The sequence below is a fragment of the Pyrus communis genome, chromosome 4 (assembly GCF_963583255.1).
Source record: "Pyrus communis chromosome 4, drPyrComm1.1, whole genome shotgun sequence".
Taxonomy (NCBI): Eukaryota; Viridiplantae; Streptophyta; class Magnoliopsida; order Rosales; family Rosaceae; genus Pyrus; species Pyrus communis.
Window position 1 is genome coordinate 15,138,266 of NC_084806.1, and position 13,121 is coordinate 15,151,386.

The 13,121-nt window shown below is 37.5% G+C and overlaps 1 long non-coding RNA gene across 1 annotated transcript; it reads left to right on the top strand.

Moving 5' to 3' along the window:
* Window positions 1–9,522: 9,522 nt before the first annotated feature.
* Window positions 9,523–10,121, top strand: LOC137733025 (uncharacterized). The gene is made up of 2 exons (XR_011068364.1): window positions 9,523–9,714; window positions 9,947–10,121. It is a non-coding gene; the product is annotated as an uncharacterized lncRNA (long non-coding RNA).
* Window positions 10,122–13,121: the final 3,000 nt, after the last annotated feature.

The window sequence follows — 13,121 nt, forward strand, 5'->3', positions numbered from 1 at the left end:
GTGGAGCGGGCTCGGGATATGGTGGACCCCAGGCCGGGATGTGACACACAAATTATGGATTTTTTTATTTAAAATCTCATTAATATAAACAACTATAAATTTCAATTTTTAATTTAAAAAATATAGTAACATACATATAAATAAATTATCACATTAATTTCAGGGACTTCGATAAAAAATTGAAAACCAACAAGAATTCAGTTAAAAAATTTTCGTAGTTAGGGACCGCATCCAAAGTCTCCCGATATTAAAATACCCCCCTTAAGACCATCTCCAAAGAAGATGTTAAAAATACCACATATACATATAACGGTAACAAATGACATACTATTTACTTCAACCGAGATATCAAAGATGACATGGAAAAGAAGACTAAGCTGACATGGACAAAGAGAAGTTAAATTTGAAGTTGCCTTCAAATTTTATTTTTGCTATTTCCAAAGGCATTGTACTTGTCTTACCTTAAATGCTAGCATATTTAAGTATTAATTTACTATTTTAACCAACAACAACCCAACTTTTATTATTTTTGTTTTAAAAAAAAACATAAATGAAGCAATAAAATTTGGCACACCGGGTGGAAGGAAAATATTGACAATATGTCAAATTGCCAAGTCAGTCATCAAATTTAAATTTGATATTTTGAATATGACATCTCCTTTGAAAATGCTTTAAGAAACATAAACTTCAGCCCGCAATAGTTGCCAATTGCTTTGCTTTCGATTGGGCCTAGTGGCAAACCCCTACCCCAAGGCCGCCTTCTTTTTCCACCCACCTTCCATCCTTTCAAGGCTGAATTTCAACTCTTTTCCATCTCGGCAAGATCTAGATCCTCTCAGTGTTTGTCTATCATGGTTTCGTATCTTCTTGGTTGATTAATTTTTTTTTTCTACTTCAGGTTTCTCAAGTAATCGAATATCTTGTTTTCTGAGTAGTTGGTATCCCGACGTACCAAGATTGTCTACCCTCCCACTTACCATCCCCTCCTACTTTCCTAGTCATTGATTTCATGTTTAGTTCATTTAATGCTCCAGATTTTGCCACCTCACCAACAACTCCAAACCATCTTTAAAGCCCAATTTCCTAACTTCTTTTTGCTGCCTTTCCCACCTCTAAAGCATCTTTTCTCCCGCCTCTTCCACTTTTCCTAAACTTCACCTCCCACTGATTCGACACCGCTGCATCTTCATTGGGTCTTCCTAGGTCTGTTTATGTAATTTTCTTTACTTGTTTTTGCTCCTTTTTGCTATTGGATTTGTATTTTCTTATTGATAACATGTTGGGGGTCCTCTTTTTCCGATTTAATGTGTCCCGTTTTTTGTTCTTCTAGAGTAATTGAGAACAATTTTGAAGTATATTGGTTGATTAAAGCCCGCAACCTCCGTTAAGAAACAAACTTTGAAATGTTGATTTTTTTCTCTACCATACCTTTTTCTATACTGCAGATCTGATTGAAAATGATTGATTTTGAAGAAGCAAATAATATCAACAATGATGACTCGAACGAATTCGACTGTACACTGAGGTGTGGTATGGAGTTTGATTCGCAAGAAGCAGCCTATAATTTATACAATGCCTACGGACGAAAAGTGGGATTTAGTATTAGAAAAGATCGTCACTACAAGAATAAGAAAACTAATGAAGTCACTTCAAGAATTTTTGCTTGTAGAAAGGAGGGTTTTCGGCCCCAAGATAAGCGGGATTACAAGACAAAGAAGCCAAGGGCAGAGACACGGACAGGTTGTCATGCTAAAATGGTTATTAAGTTGAATAGATCTAATGGAAGGTTTGTTTTGCATGAATTTGAGGAACAACACAATCATGCTCTTCAGAAACCAGAGTGTGCACATATGCTACCATCTCAGCAAAAAAATATCAGACTCTCAAGCTGCTGAGTTAGACTTGGCAGAAGAATCTGGTATCGCACTTTGTTCGTCTTATGAGTTGATGGCTAAGCATGTTGGAGGAAGGGAATCTCTTGGTTATACAAAGGTTGATCAGAAGAACTATCTTTTGCCTAAAAGGCAAAGAAAAATGGTGTATAGTGAAGCAGGAAGCTTGTTGAGATATTTTCAAAGACAGTTGAAAATCCTTCATTTTTTTTTATGCCGTACAATTGGATAATGAAGAGCAAATAACCAATATATTCTGGGCGGATGCTAGATGTTGTTTCATTTGACACTACCTATAAAACTAATCGAGCAGCTCGTCCGTTTACCATGTTTGCTGGCTTGAGTCATCATCCAGAAATTGTAGTTAATGAGGTGACAAAATCTGGAATATTAAATTAACTAAACATGAAATTAATGGTTAAAAAAATAGAAGGGGAAAGAAAGAGATGGTAAGTAGGAGGACAAACAATACATTTCCGTATCCCGACACCTTTGCTCGACCTGTGTACAATAACACAATCAAGGCTAGTCTAATCTATGTGTCAACACCAATCCAGGTTCATTCAATTTGAGTTGATGTGACAGGTATTGATGGAATGTTTGTAAGCCACTTCGTGTTTGTGTGGTGTTGACTCCCTTGGGTGTATACTTGTAAAATTATGACTCCCTCTATTGGTTTGTGCAAAATATGACAATTCCTATTTAGATAGGAATCCTACACTAAGTACAATTGAAAATTATATATATACACACATACTCAATAATTAGAAAGATGATTCTGAAATATTTTCTGTTAGTTTAACGTGGCTGATGAAGAGCTTTGGTAAGGAGATTAGCAGGACTAGTAGAAGGAAAATAACAAACACGTGGCTGCTAAAGTGGCTGCTAAAAGCCAACTTTTCACAAACAAAGTGATGATCAAGTTCAATGTGGCATGTGAGCATAATAAACAAGATTAAAAGCAAGGTAAGTGGCATTAAGATTGTCAATGTAGAAGGACATGAAAATATAGGCGGATACCAATCTCATGAAGTAGAAAACAAATCCAGGTGGTTTCGACATAGGCATGAGCAAGAGCACGATATTAGAATTCAAACGCTGGAGTGAGACATAGTCGGCTGTTTTTTGGAGCACCAAAAACTGAGGTTAGAGCCAAGATAAACATGATAGCCAGTGGAGAACAATGAGTTTACAGAAAACTGGTCTAATCATTATTATGAGAGGAAGCAGATAACGTAACGAAAGCAAGCTGAGGAGTCAATGTGATGCCAAATTCCATAGTACACTTGACATAGCAGAGAATCCTCCATAATACTCTTGACATAGTAGAGAATCCGTTTGGCAGCAATCATATGATTATTGCGAGGTGAGCACATAATTTGGACAAGAAGAGTATTGACAAAAAACAAAGGTCACAGTTAGTAAGAGTGAGTGAGACACTGTACGAAGCTAACCAACTCGTGGTATGGAGTAGGAAAAGCCAGGTGAGACACATAAAATGTGAAGGAAATTTGGCGACAAGTGGCATAGAAGCAGGCATGCATGTGAGCATGTCAAATTTTTGCTTCATCTAATTGCTGTGAAGACCAATAGGGTCACATGTAACCTGTAAGCCAAAGAAATAACTTAGGAGACCCGAATCTTTGATGTCAAACTGTTGGGCAATAAGAGTAGCAAACTCAATAAGAAAAGCATCAGAGCTGCCAGTGATACGAATGTCATCAACGTATAGTAACAAATAAATATTAGAGGAGGCACGGAAAAAAATAAACAGGGAAGAATGAGCTTGACTTCGCCGAAATTTGAAATGAAACAAGAAAGAATTAATCCGGTGAAACCAGGCATGGGGGAATTGTTTGAGGCCATACAAGGATTTCTGAAGATAGCATACATAATGTGGACAAGCAGGATCGACAAACCCCGAAGGTTGAGACATATAAACATCTTCCTGAGATGTTCATGCATAAATGCATTTTTCACATTTAATTGGCGGAAGCAGCCACACACGGGAAATAGAAGGTAGTGCATCAGACTCAGCGCAGCGCAGTACGGGATGGCTCAACGCTTGGCTGATCTGATATTGGGCTCCAGAGAAACAGTCCATTTTTTCTTTTATATTTTTTTATGTCGTTGGGACGGACTCCCTATGTTTCTTTTGCATTTCATTTTTGAAATCAGTGCTGCTTGTATTCAATAAGTGTTATGTTTTTAGTTATGTGGTGAGTTTTACATGCAAAATCTCTCAGGTGACAGTTCGTGAAGTGATTGAATTTTTAGTTATCAGGATTGAAGTTCAGTCGTTTAACAGGGCCAATCAGTCTATGTGAGTTTGGTAGTTGATGATTTTGTGATTTGGCTGTGTTCTCTTGCTTCTTCTCAAGTTTGCCATGTTCATTCATAAATCCACCATTATGATGGCTACTAGTTTGGCCAAGTTGGCCTTGTTTGTTACATTGAAGTCCCTATGGTTTGAAACCACCTAGCATATTTCATCCGCAGCGTGCCCTTTGAAGTTTGTATTGTTTTTTTATATTAAAATAAAAAAGCTATCGTTTCGTCAAAAAATATCATCACTCGAAGATCATCTTTACAAAAATATAGCTAAAGCAAACAACATTTAGACATTGAACAATTATAAACCAGACGAACAAAAATGTTCCCTATAAAAAATGAAAATTTTCCAATCTAATAACATTGAAACGGTGTGATAAAAAAAAAAAAAAAAAAAAAAAAAAAAACACATTCACACGGTAAAACTATTTTTTGTTTTGGCTAATTAATTTGTTCGAATGATTTGATGAACAATTCAAATTACGAATGACATTGTAGAGTGAGCTCAAAAAAGTAGTTAACATGCTGTTAACTTACTAGTGTCAATCAGTACATTTTGCCACCACAGTTTGATCTAGTGGTTAGAAATGAATTTCAAACCTGTATTCCACATGACACGTCTTGAGTTAGATTCCTGGTGTTGGTGAATTGCACGATGATGATCAAGGGAAGACTGAAATGCCTCTGTGAGTCTTTATGACCTTTGAAAAGATGGATTGATGTGACGAATCCTCTAATTGATCCCCCCTAAAAAAATAAAAAACAGTACATTTTGCCACTATCAGAGTTTAGTTGACTTGTACCTTTTCCTTACATAGCCGCTCAAATGATGAAAGTGGTTACATTTCCATTAAAGAGATACCTTTCTTAGTTGAAGAAATTAATGGTTTACTGAATTATCCATTTTGAATCATTAAGTGCCATGCCTTCCTCGCCCACACGAGATAAACACAACTCGCATCATTAATTCGAATTTATCAGTTTGCTTTAGGCGTGTGCTAATAATTATCTGTATTACTAAAAATCAGTCTTTGATTTCATAAATGGAATGAAATCCTACGACCAGATAAGCAGATACTATCACTAACAGTTTGGAAGCTAGAGACTAGAGAGGAGCAGAGCATAAGACAAATACCATAATCTTTCGTCTGACAAAAAAAATACAAAAAAAATACAGACAAATATCATGTACCAATTGATTTTCTTTCTTTAAAATTTTTTATTTGGATATTCAGCGGCAGAGGATATGGAAGGCCATTGAAATTCTTTTATAAACTACCAAAAAAATGTTAAATTTCATAACGAAATGACAGAAAAATGGATTTGAGTTAATCAATTTTTCTGTATTGATAGTGTTCTCAAATTTTTTGAAACAATTTCGAAATTACTAATTTCTATTATTGTTCTCTCTTTTATCTCGAGAAAACGTCTAACAGAAAAACTCTTTTGGCTATCCCATAGATTTTTCAATGAACACACTCTATATTTTCTAAATTTTCATTTTTTCTCATTCATAAACCTTCCATTGTCACCCAAATACTCAGGTGATCTTTTGGTAACAAATTCAAGAGCATCATTGAGTCAAAGCTTTTTTGTAGAATGCATTAAATTTCTGTATAGACAACAAAACCTTTCATGGAAAATGTAATTAATTTGCATGCAACGACAAGTTACATGCCATTCTGGAATGGAGAAAAATTGCATATAAATTCCTTCATACCCCAAGTATGTGCACCAACCCTTCCTAGAATCCCAGGGCTCCCAAAAGGAAAGAAACCCTGAAACCCTAATCCATTTTCTTCTCTTTCGAAGTTCGACCATGTCTCGCTACAACTGGAACTTGAGGCAAGGAAACATGCTTGGTTCGTCAGACCCTGCACCACCTAGGGCAACTGATCTAACACAAATAGCATGCAGACTATGTGACCGTGTGTTTATGAGCACCCAAGCTCTCATATCCCACATCGATTCTCACATGGGCGATGGTGACCGCACCACCGCGAGATTAAGGCAACTTAATAATATTCCAAACAACATCAACGCCTTCATCTCGTCCAACGCTCCGACCCGACCCGCTCCTATATTTCCATTGACCAACCCTTTTCATCAAAGAAGCCTTTTTCATGGTGCTAATAACCAAATTGGTTTTGCAACCCCGCCGCTGCCGCCGCCACAACCTCATGATCAACTTCCATGTGCACAACAACCACAAGCTCCTCATTATTCGTTGCCAAGAAACCCTAATGTTAACTCAGGAGCTGCTGCATCACATCACATGATGAAGCCATATGGTAATCAAATGGCACATGTGGTGAGGGAGGAGAACTATAGTGACTGTACCAGGCCGTTCCTCAGTCAGTTGGAGCGCCTTATTCCGTCAATTAATTTTGGGTTGGATGCTAGTGGTAACGCCAAATCTGATAATTTGGATTTGGCATTGAAACTTTGAATCATGCATGAACAATTATTTATTGTAGCCGTTTTTCTGAATTTCCAGTGTAGACAACAGAGCAATTCTTCGTTGTAGTTGTATACAATCAATATAACCGGTTGCATACATATATAATTATTAATTGTAGCTGTTTTTCTGTTCTAGTATAAACATCAGAATAATTTCGTTGTATATACAACCGATTGTATATATTATGGACTAATGTGATGTTAAATAATAATACTATGACCGTTTTCTTTCATGAAGTTCTGTTTTTGTGCAATCCCACTTTTTATGCATTATGAATAATCTTATCAATAGTTTGCACTCATTGACAAGTGAGATAGCATACGTACGCACAAATTATTGTGTGTGTCTGAAACATAAGGTGACAAGTTTTAATAGCGTACAACTAACAAGTGAACACACAAACAATATTTCTTTCTTGATTGAATTTTTAAGACCGTAATCATATACATATAATCTCCCCCCCCCCCCAACACACAGAGTCTTTCTCTCTCACTGAGTCGTTCTTAAGACCGTAATCGTATGCAACTAATTATGTTGCTGTGGTAATGAATTTACCCTTTGTCCAAAAAAACAAACAATATTTATTTCTTTTATTTTTCTTCCTTTTTCTACAAATTAATAGAACTCTCATTGTCAACTAAAACCCTATAAAATATCCTCCTGTCAAATCTGATCATAAATAAATAATATGGATAGTAATGTAGTTTCACACAACCAAAATTTTGCTATTTTCTATTAAATCCTCACTTACATGTGATTTTAATATATTTAATTAAAAATAATAATAAATAATAAATAAACCTCTCTCCCCACTCTCACATTCTCTCTTAGTCTCTTCTTTGAAAACAAATGGCAAAAATGTTCACACACTTTGAATATGGGCATATGCTAGTTATAAAAAAGGATGAGCCGCACAAGGATGAACCTTTTATAATCTCAAAAATTGCCCTTCTCCTATTAGAATTTCAAAAGAATTTTTTTTTTTTAATTAATAGAGTACAAAATAGTAAAATTACATCATTTGGAAAGACAATAAAAAGCACCCACCTAGTGGGATTATGCATGGGTGGTTAGTAAATTTATTAATTTTTAAAATATTTTAATAAAAATAATAATAACTAGCAAGTATAATTAAAAATAAATAATAAATAATATATTATCAAACAGAAAAATAAACAATAAAATAAAAAAGTCAATTGTCACACGTGTGACATCCCACATCGCCTAGGGGAGTGATCCTTAAATGTATATTCACATCCTTATCTATCGCGAGGCCTTTTGAGAGCTCACTGGCTTTGGGTTCCGTAGGAACTTCGAAGTTAAGCAAGAAGGGGGCTAGAGCAATCCCATGATGGGTGACCCACTGGGAAGTTGCTCGTGAGTCCCCAAAAACAAAACCGTGAGGGAATGGTAAGCCCAAAGCGGACAATATCGTGCTACGGTGGTGGAGCGGGCTCGGGAAGTGATCCGCCCGGGGCCGGGATGTGACAATTGGTATCAGAGCCTCACCTTGGCCGTGGTGTGCTGACGAGGACGTCGGGCCCTTGTGGGGGGTGGATTGTGACATCCTACATCGTCTAGGAGAATGATCCTTATATGTATATTCACATCCCTACCTAGCGCGAGGCCTTTTGGGAGCTCACTGGCTTTAGGTTCCGTAGAAACTCTGAAGTTAAGCGAGAAGATGGCTAGAGTAATCCCATGATGGGTGACCCACTGGGAAGTTGCTCGTGAGTTCCCAAAAACAAAACCGTGAGGGAATGGTAAGCCCAAAGCGGACAATATCGTGCTACAGTAGTGGAGCGGGCCCGGGAAGTGATCTGCCCGGGGTCGGGATGTGACATATGGTATCAGAGCCTAATCCCTGGTCGAAAATGTGTCGATGAGGACGTCGGGCCCCTAATGGGGGTGGATTGTCACATCCCGGCCCCGGGCGGATCACTTTCCGGGCCCAATCCACCACCGTAACACTATATTGTCCGCTTTGGGCTTACCATTCCCTCACGGTTTTGTTTTTGGGAATTCACGAGCAACTTCCCAGTGGGTCACCCATCATAGGATTGCTCTAGCCCCCTTCTCGCTTAACTTCGGAGTTCCTATGGAACCCCAAGCCAGTGAGCTCCCAAAAAGCCTCGCACTAGGTAGGGATGAGAATATACATTTAAGGATCACTCCCCTGGGCGATGTGGGATGTCACAATCCACACCCCTTAGGGGCCTGACGTCCTCATCGACACATTTTTGGCCAGGGATTAGGCTCTGATACCAATTGTCACATCCCGGCCCTGGGCGGATCACTTCCCAGGCCAGCTCCACCACCGTAACACGATATTGTCCGCTTTGGGCTTACTATTCCCTCACGATTTTGTTTTTGGGAACTCACGATCAACTTCCCAGTGGATCACCCATCATGGGATTGCTCTAGCCCCCCTCTCGTTTAACTTCGGAGTTCCTATGGAACCCCAAGCCAGTGAGCTCCCAAAAGACCTCGCGTTAGGTAGGGATGAGAATATACATTTAAGGATCACTCCCCTGAGCGATGTGGGATGTCACAACACGCGTAAGTAGACACGGCATTCATGTCATGATTTTTGTGTGCATGTGTTTTCATGACATACCTGATATTAGGGGTGAGCAAACAGGTTCTAGACCTGTGGGTCGGGATATGTATATGCGGTTTGGGGCAGTACAAAATTTTGAAAGACAACGGAATGGGGCGAGGCGGGTCTACAAATAAGAGGGAATGGGTCCCCGGCCCGGCCCATTTTTATCATGGGATAATGGATTGGATTAATATATGATTAATCAAGTTCCAAAACTCTCCAGCGTTGGATTTTTTTTCCCCATGGTTTGTCATTCAGTTTTCCCCTCTCATTCAGTCGTGACTCGAGCTCGTGTCGAGTCCTCGACAGCAGCCATCCATCACCATCTTCTGGCCCAATAGTGACCACCCATCACCGTCGACGAAAACAACACCATCATTATGCAAATCAAAATCGGCCACCCTCATCTCATCTCCTCCCAATTTCAGGTAACATAATTTCTGAATCCTTAATTGTTAACTATGGTTAATTTTCTGGGTTTAGCGATTTACGGTTATCTGCAATTTCCTATTCTCTTTGATTAATTTTCTAGATTTAGGAATTGAGGGTTTTCTGCAATCTCTGACCTTATTGGGTATTTCTTAAATGTTTGAATTGGGCATTCAATTGAGCATTTCTTAATGTTTGAATTGGGAAATTGTGTATTGTGTAAATTTGCAGACACGCTGAACGTCCAAAGGATCAGGTTAGCTTGAAGATTTTTTTATTTTATTTTATGTATTGTGTAAATTTGCAGACATGGTGAAATTTGAAGTTTTTAACTCAAAAAATTCTTTGTGGTTGTACTTTCAAACTGCTTGTGCTTAAATTAATTTCGTTGTGGTTTTTAACTCAAGTTTTTAACCCTAAAACTGGCACTGATTGTGATAAAATTAATAGTTCTTGATTCCTATTATTATATGATGTAGACGTGGGATATTGGTTGAGATTTCTAATGTATGACTATGAATTTTGAATTTGCCAGCCACCCTGTAATCTGATGTTTTGAGTTTCAAATTTGGTTTCCAGTAATTTGTTCTAACAAAAAAAAAAAGAAGAAAAAAAGTGATTGGATCCGTGGACCTGTCTCGAACCAAATGAGTTGGGTTAGGTTCGGTTCCTAAGTTCTTGAAGCTTATACCTGGCCTTCCACGCCCTGTTACATTTTAAAACAGGTCCAGTTTGGTTCCTTCAAAATTGGGTCCGCCCTGTCCTGTGCCCACCCCTACTCGATATCTTAACAGGTCGTGTAGTATAAACACTCATTAAAATGGATAGGTAATATGATCCAACCTAAACTCGACCCGCACGACAAATCACTCTGTTCGTAGGATTCACTTCCTTAGAAGTGGAAGAACACAACACAAAATGATTGATATCTCAATCATTTCATCTTATGTGATTAATCTAGATTACTTTTGAGACTTGAAGTTCTTGGTCTAGTATACTAGTTTGGATGAGATATGGAATTGGAATGAGATTGTCATCGATGATGTTTTCAATTTTAGGGTTAACAGATACATACACCATAGGTTGATAAAATACATTATACTTATGAGAGAGGTAATACGAAAATAAATAAAATAAAATCTACCTATTACCCACAAACTTTTGGTGAAGTCCATTAGCCGTTAGGAATTACATCCAAAATTGAAAGTTCCGTTAATATCTTGCAAGGAAGCCTCATGTATGAGGTTAATTTTGTAAACTCATGAAATTTTATTGTTGTTGAAAATGCATCATGTTCATGTTTTAACAGAACCCTCATTGAAATCTAGGCTTTATCCTTCTGGTGATTGTAGAGACTGAAAAGTACGAATATATAGAGGATTAGGGCAAACAATTAAGGGGCATTTAGTAATACATTAGAGTTTTGAATTTCGATTTGGAAGGGAACGAAGAGAAGGCAATGATGAAGCTGTTCTTTGCTCATATTTAATCAAAATTTGCAAGAAAGAAGCAGGAAAGAACACCTTCCACGACATAGGGGCGATATATAATGACAAATTAACCTCACACGTAAGACTCACGTGCATTAGTAACTGAGAGTTGACATAAATTTTAGTTTTGGGCGTAATTTCTAATGGACTTCTCCACAAAGATTTTAATCCTATTTTTTTTTTTTTTTTTTTTTTTTTTTTTTTACTATGGGAGCTATTTTCTGACTACCATATCATCACGGGCCAAATATTCAATTTAGCCTAATAAAAATTAGGTTATGTGGATAACCAGTGAGGCTAACAGATTGGACTAAACCCAACAATGATTCGCAAAATTGGACTTATATCAAGCTTATACTATTTTATATGAAGTGATTCCAAATTGTTCTGTACTTTTTAAAACATTCCAAAGAACTACCTAATATTTTGGAAAGTGGACATTTGTTAGGTTCACTAGTGTTTGGTTATGACATGGAGAATAATTATTATAGCGGGTTTTATGATCTCAAGTTATTCATGGAGCTTTGAACTTCCAAATCGGCGTAGTCTAGAAACATCATTGCTTAATGTTGGTAAAGTTATCACTTAAAGCTAGTGATCTAATAGATGTCTAAACTTTAAAATATTAAGTTGTTTATTTGGAATGTCTTAAAAGATTGGACTCTTTTGAAATCACCCCAAAAATTTGGATAGTCATCCATACTTAATCCTTAATTATAATTAATTATTATGTTACTTGGCTTATAATTTTTCAAATGAAAAATTAACAACAAAAAAGTTAAAGTGGGTAACATTTGGTCAAATTTCTAATATTAGGCAACTGTAATTTCCCACACATTCAAATCGGGTACCTTACCTCTCCTCCACTGTTTGTACTATATTCATGGCTTGCGATGAAATAGTTGATTCTGTAATAATCTCCCTTTCCAAAAAGTTTACGAATTTTCTTCTAGACCAAGAACCTTTGATTGCGTTCATACATTTAGGGAGCTGAGTTTGAGGCCTCAATTATCCTCTAATATGGGGCGGGGGTATTAGATGTTAGTGATTAGATTACTGTTAACAAACTTTTGCACAAAAACATTAGATTTATTAATTAGTTTAGGGTTTCAAACTAGGGTTCATTGACACACCCTGACCTGGAAAGTCCACTTGGACATAGAATCGAGCTGTGTTGACCGACACCTGGAAGGCGACGAAGCCATAAAATGTGATAGTGTATAATGTGAATAAATTTGAACCTAAAGGCGAACCCATTTTGCTTTAGTGAAACGACTTTTCTTTTCTTTCTTTGCTACCCCACTTTTGTGCTTATGTTGCATTGTTTATTTTGTTGCAGCCATGGTATTTTTCAAGTGCTTTAAGAGTGATAAGCTTTGCGTGCCGTTAACTGGCCCTAAGGCGCTTGTTCTTCCTGCAAAAGACAACCTGATGCACATCAAGTGATAGAAGCATATTTATGCGACTTTGTTATCTTATTTCGTTGCATTTACTTCGTTAATTTCTATTTATTTTGGTAATTTATGTTATTTTCGTATTCTTGTAGGTCCAATTGGTAAAGATGACAATAAATGGCCAAATCAAGCAATTTGGAGTAGTTTTGGACTTGGATTAGATAACATGCGTGTGGAGCAGTAGGGCTGGACGTTTTTGGTGTTTAATGGTGCTAAAACCTTGGATTAGGAGGCGGTTTCCGGATAGTTCATCCACCTTGATGCCGATTGCGGTCATTGTTGACTTTGGCATGATGTTTATGGCCAACCCACCATCCACAAGCATGCGGTTGATTTTGTTCTCTCTCACGTACCCGGAGACAAAGAGAGGACGGTTGTGAGGCTTTGATCCCAGCAGCAAGTCTTCGTCAATGAAGTTGATTGCGTCATAGGCAGCACAGCATGTGGCATATTCTTGTGGCC